Below are 6062 nucleotides of genomic sequence, written 5' to 3' on the forward strand. Positions count from 1 at the left end.
TGCACAAATTTTGTGCACCAGGCCTCTAGTTTATCATAATAAAATAAGAAAGAAAGCAAGAAAGGTAAGAATGCCTACAGATGTAGAAAACCAATTTAAGCAAAAAGAATGCTCAACATGGATTAAACTTGGTTCCCAAAGTTTGGGCATGGAGATTAGAGTTTCAAGCCCAGATCACATAATTCATACTCCTAGTACAAATGTATTTGGGCTTACTGTGTGGCACACATTAGCCTAAGTGTTTTACATGCATTAACTCGTAAGTCTTCTCAACAGCCTATTTTTATGGTTACTAAAGGATTCCATTCTATGTAAATTGAAAATATTGTGGTATTAATATATGACTAAACTCTCAGTTGACCTACAAAGTCTCCTATAATAACAACAACCCAAATTAAAATGTTATCAATAAACATAATCTATGAGCTTGAGCATGAAGTGAGTTTAAATTGTATTTATTCTATTGCCAAATGGAGGTGCCTACAGGGAGGTGAGGCCCATTAGCCAGCCAATGCCCTCCATCTCTCCTTTCTCATTGATATTCGCCCAAATAAGAGCAGAGTGTGGGGACTTCCCAGGGCTCACTGCGGTATCTCCTGCTGTTGCTCTCACTCTGACTTCTGTCTCTTCTCAACCTACCCAATCGAGGGAAGGAAGTGGGGAGGACACCTCTCAAATCATTCTCCATTTGTCACAAATCTAATACTTATGAAAAAAATTTCACTTTTGTTCCCAAAATCCAATTTTGTATTTAAAATACATTATTTCAATTTTTTGTCTCTTCCATAGATTTTTGAATTCTATTTTAAAATGAAAAACCTAAACATTGTCCCTTCCCTATTTTTTGGATATAAAAAATATTACACTGAGGGGAGAAAGTTTGCACTATCCTCACTGATACCTAAATGGGTAAGGAGAGAGAGAACAAAATGGAAGTACAGAAAGGAAGAAAATACATTTATTATGTTACAATATCATTTGGACATGTTGACTGTGTATTATTAACATGACCCGAGAAAGAGGTTAAATGAGCTGAGACATCTGCTAACATTCCAGCATGAGGTCTCCCATGCTTGTCCATTTAGAGAAAATTATACTCTAAACCAGCTGTTCTCAACCTGTGGGTTGCGACTCCTTTGGGGGTCGAACGACCCTTTCACAGGGGTCGCCTAAGACATCCTGCATATCAGATATTTACATTACGATTCATAACAGTAGCAAAATTACAGTTATGAAGTAGCAACAAAAATAATTTTATGGTTGGGGGTCACCACATCATGAGGAACTGTATTAAAGGGTTGCGGCATTAGGAAGGTTGAGAACCACTACTCTAAACAAAGATACCCAGGAAAGAGATACAATTTTTTTCAGTACAGATACTGAATTAGAGTGACTAAGAATCAGGTGGCTGGGCAGAATGGTCGAGGTCTTTCTGTGAAGGGTAGGAGATGAATGAAACCTGAGTAGAAAGAATTCATAAAGGTCAGCGGTCTCTGAAGAAAAAATATGCCACAAGTTCCACTCCAGCGGGGAGATGAGGAGGCTGAGGAAGGAGCAGGGAGCAGGGAGCAGGTCTAGGTCATACATCAAGGCCAAGACAGGGAACTGAGTCTGAACCATTCCTCTTCTTTCTTATAAAGACTGATGACCTGAAACAGGAAACAGCATGAGATTGGTGGGTCCTCCGTTCCTGTCCCAAGGTCAACCTATTCTCCCATTTGACCACAAATTTTCAAACACATTTATGTATCCTGGGTGTCAATCCTCTCCGCCGGCTTCACTACCTGCAGAAACGTCACCCCAGATCTGTCACCTGATTCCTACCTTCCCATTTCCCAGGCTGAGACTCATGTGGTCCTCCAGCTCCTGGAGGCAGCCCCTGCGTGCAGCCCGCGGATGGTTAGCACGGAGCCCGCCACGATGCCCAGGAGGCCCACGGCCAGCCCCAGGGCACAGACCACAGTCTCTGTCAGCTCTGACACGGGCTGGAATCTCAGGCTCTGAGAAAAAAGAAGCTCACAGGGTCAAAAGGCACTGTATGCAGGGTGTCGTATAAGGGGACCAGTGTGTGTGTTTGGAAATGCACAAGACATCTGGACTTTGGGAGAAGAGTGTAGTCAATTATTAGAAAACTTACAGTTGTGAGAAATAAACCTGTGGCCCTGGGGGTTTAGGGCTCTAAGGTAGGACGATGTGATGTGGGACAGAATTGGCGGGTGTACGGACAGGGAAGGGATGCGGGCGTACCCCAGTGCTTGAGGAGCGGCTCTTCCAGGCCCCAGTGTGCCACCCTGCAGTCGTAGAAATCCTCAGCGGCGGGAAGAAAAGTGAGGTAACTGAGCTTGAGGAAAGAGTGGTCACTCTTGGGGTAGAAGGTTGTCTCAGCAACACCTTCTGCAACGGAGTGTCCATTGTAAAACCAAGTGATGTTGATCACAGGAGGGAAGATGTTGTCCACCAGACAGATGAGGGTGTTGGGAACACCCACGGTCACGGGAGATTTGGGAAACACAGCCACTTCAGGAATTTCTACAACGAAGACCAAACACTGGTTTGAGTTTGGGACAACTGTGTCCTGAGTTTCTTAAGTAGTTCGGGTGGCCCTCCCAGTCCCAACTCCCCAGCTGTTAGTGGGTATTGCCTGTGTCTTTTCAGACTCATGTTTACAGTAAGCAACAGCTTCCCCCCTTTCCCACCTGCTTATTAGATCATTTTGTTCACTGTTTCCTTTTTTATGGGCAGGACTGTCCAAAACTTCTACCTTGCCTTTCCCATCTTCTGAATGAAGAAGGTTAATGTGATCTGTGTGACTTCAGAGGGGTACCATCATCTTCACCTCAGATTCTGAACCATCCTCTTCCTTCGAATCACTGTGAATCTCAGAACACTTTCCTCTCTTTGGGAACGCACAGGACAGTGTATGTGTGTATGTGTGTATGTGTGTGTGTGTGTTGTGTATGTGTGCGCGTGTGTACACATTTCTTAGGCTAAGAAGTTGGGAACGTCCTCTTATTGGATTATAAGGAGTACTTTATGGAACCAGAAGGAGGGATACTTAAAGAGTAAATGGATATGATGGGGACAGGGTATCTGGTAGGAAATGAAATAGAAAGGGGAAGAATTTATAGTATGCTGGGAAGAGCAGCTCTTCCAGGGAAAAAGGAGGTGAGACCTGGGATGTGAGAAGAGAGACAGAACTGTGGACACTTACCATTGGTGGCAGGCGTAAAGTTGGAATCTTTTATCAAGGTGTCCAAATTTCTTTTTGCCACAACAATGTTTTGCAGGGCATTCTGAGTTTCAAACTTGGTGAAATTGCTGAACTCAGGCAGCCGCCACACAGTTTCCCTCTTTTCCAGGTCCACGTAGAACAGCTCATCTCCGTCAAATTCATATGTGAACTGGCCATAGGCGCCATACGTCTGGTAAACATTTGTGCCATAAGTGCCCACGTGGTCCCACGCTGGTGAGCAGCCATTCCAGAGTGAGAAGATATGAACGGGAGGGTGGAATATAGAGGGAGGGGAAAAGCTTTATTATACAAAAGCACAAGAAACACTATTCCATAGTGTAGGTTACATTGGCATGGTCTGCTATCAGTCCCCGTTTCTGTGTTATGTATTTTAGGGTATCGAGATGTAAGCTCTTAACATGACCTCCTAACAACTTTCAGGTTCATATATTGTCTTCCCATGATAACGTAAACTCCATGAGGCATTGGGATGGTATGTCTTGTTCCTGGTAGAGTCCTGGTACATAGTGAGAATTCAGTCATATTTGTTAAATAAAAATAAGTAAGTACATTTAATTCTTGAGCTTACCTCTAATCACTTAATCTCCCCACACTGTCTTACCTTTTCAAAGCATTCATCTTATTGTAATGCACCATGGGGTTTATTTACTGATTGAATATGTTTTTTAAATTATATGAGTTCTTTTTTAAAAATATTTAAAAAATATATTTTATTGATTTTTTTTTACAGAGAAGAAGGGAGAAGAATAGAGAGTTAGAAACATCGATGAGAGAGAAACATAGATCAGCTGCCTCCTGCACACCCCCTACTGGGGATGTGCCTGCAACCAAGGTACATGCCCTTGACCGGAATTGAACCTGGGACCCTTCAGTCCGCTGGCCGATGCTCTATCCACTGAGCCAAATCAGTTAGGGCTTATCTGAGTTCTTTATGGGTAAGAACTTTGGTTTAAGCTAAGCACCAGAGGAGTGCTTCAGACACATTCAATGTCTGTTGAACTAATGAATCTCCTTTGGGAAATGTTTTGGAGAGTCCACTGTATCCTATTTGCCTTTATTTCCCTCTGCTTGGCTGTGTTGCTGTAGGTCTCAGTAACTGTTGTCATTGCCACGACAAAAGAGACAAAGGTCTGGCCCGGAGACTGAACGTTAGAGGAATGAGCCCTAGACCAGGAAGGTGTGTGGAAAGGAAATGGAGAGCAGGAGGGCGAACGAGCCAGGTAAGGGATCTGTTCTTACCTCTTCTTAGAGCTTTCCTGGCTAGACGTGACAGGGCTGCTGGTTTGGGCTGATACGCTGAGACTAACCTACTTGAAGTCCCTGGGTTTTCCATCATGCATCATCCCAGCTTTGAGGAACACACGCGGAAGTGACACTCAGAATGATCGTGCTGTATCCTGGCACTTATATAGGTCTTTGTTTTTAAAATTCACATCTGTGTACTTATTTTATTTGATCACGTGTTCTTTAGAACAACGAGTCAATCAATTAATTTTACATATGAGGAATCTGAAGATCAATGTAATGAATTGACTTGCTTAATGTCATCCAATTAATTCGTTTTATTTTTCCAGTTGCAATTATCTTCAATAAAATTTATCCTCCTCATTTTCTGAGCCCAAACCCAGAATATAAATTATGTTGAAAACAAAATAAATGACTTGCTACTTTACAAGCGGCACACAACATCTATGGGGATGGTTACTCTAAGAAACTGGACAGCTAAAATGCAATAACTAATAGCTTTGAAAGAGTTTTGAGATGGTTAGAAGTAGTAGGCTCACGAACTGCTGTTAAAGAAAAGCAGTATGGTGGAGAAATTTACCTACTGCGAGGAGCTACTGGAGTTAAGGCCACAACGATGTCCAGGCTGTGTTGGTTGGTTGTGACATTGGAAAGAGAACAGGCCCTGGTGACCACTATAGTCGCCCGGGACAGCCTGACATTTAGCTCAGTCTACAGGCTGAGTGAGATTTGGGCTGGGGTTTGGTCTGGGAGGAAAATAAGCACAAGAATTCCGATGGAAGGGAACTGGGTTTCAGGACCACTAAGTCTAAACAAAGGCATTCCGTTCTCACAATTCTTCCTAAATCCACACCCTCACCGAGCACTCACCCACGATGTCTCCGCCCCCACAGGGGCTCGGCTTGGAGGCCAGAGCCAGGGCCCCTAGAATCAGAGCTTCCTCGGGGGCCATCCTTCTCCCAGGTCTCCTCAGAAGTGGCTGCTCTGAGCGGAGCAGGGAGGAGACGGTGCAAAGAATCCAGCTGGACAGGAGACCCAGAGGAAGGAAGCATGGGGGGGGAGCCAGACCTCGCCGCGCGTCACCTCAGCCGTCAGTCAGAGGAATTCCCCAGCTGACACCCAGTGGCCAGCTGAAGGCTCTTAGGAAGAGATTGGAGGACTCTGGGAAGCTCCCCAGGGGCACAGACTCACCGGGGAGCAGGGGGAGCCTTTCTCTAGATGGAAGGAGAGGGGGAAACAGAAGCCTCTCCACTCTGAGGAATGTGTGCAGAGGCGTGCATCCGGGGCAGCTGGATAACCCCAGGGGTGGTCCCTGGCAGGGTCCTTTGCGTTATGTTGTTACTGCCTCTGGGAGGTCCCGTGCCCGCCGAGCCCCACTCCCCACCCGCACCCCCACTGGGTTTTAGGTGACTGGGATCCAAGAGGAACACAAGAGACAAAAGCTCTGCATTCAGGAAACGTTCCTTCTGTATTTTGGATCAGCTCTGTTCTCAAAAGGACCTCCACTGTGGGAGCCAATTAACACCCCCCTCCCCACCCCACTGTTGTACTCCTTAAGCAAGTT

General features: G+C 45.1%; 1 pseudogene across 1 annotated transcript; it reads right to left on the reverse strand.

The window, feature by feature from the left end:
• Positions 1 to 443: 443 nt before the first annotated feature.
• On the reverse strand, positions 444 to 5717 carry LOC307105625 (HLA class II histocompatibility antigen, DQ alpha 2 chain-like; annotated as a pseudogene). The gene is made up of 5 exons (XR_013815267.1): positions 5369 to 5717; positions 3212 to 3463; positions 2248 to 2529; positions 1825 to 2000; positions 444 to 1649 (listed from the first exon to the last, which is right to left on the reverse strand). The product of XR_013815267.1 is annotated as an HLA class II histocompatibility antigen, DQ alpha 2 chain-like (transcript).
• Positions 5718 to 6062: the final 345 nt, after the last annotated feature.

The sequence above is a fragment of the Cnephaeus nilssonii genome (genome assembly GCF_951640355.1).
Source record: "Cnephaeus nilssonii genome assembly, chromosome: 9".
In the NCBI taxonomy this organism is placed as follows: Eukaryota; Metazoa; Chordata; class Mammalia; order Chiroptera; family Vespertilionidae; genus Cnephaeus; species Cnephaeus nilssonii.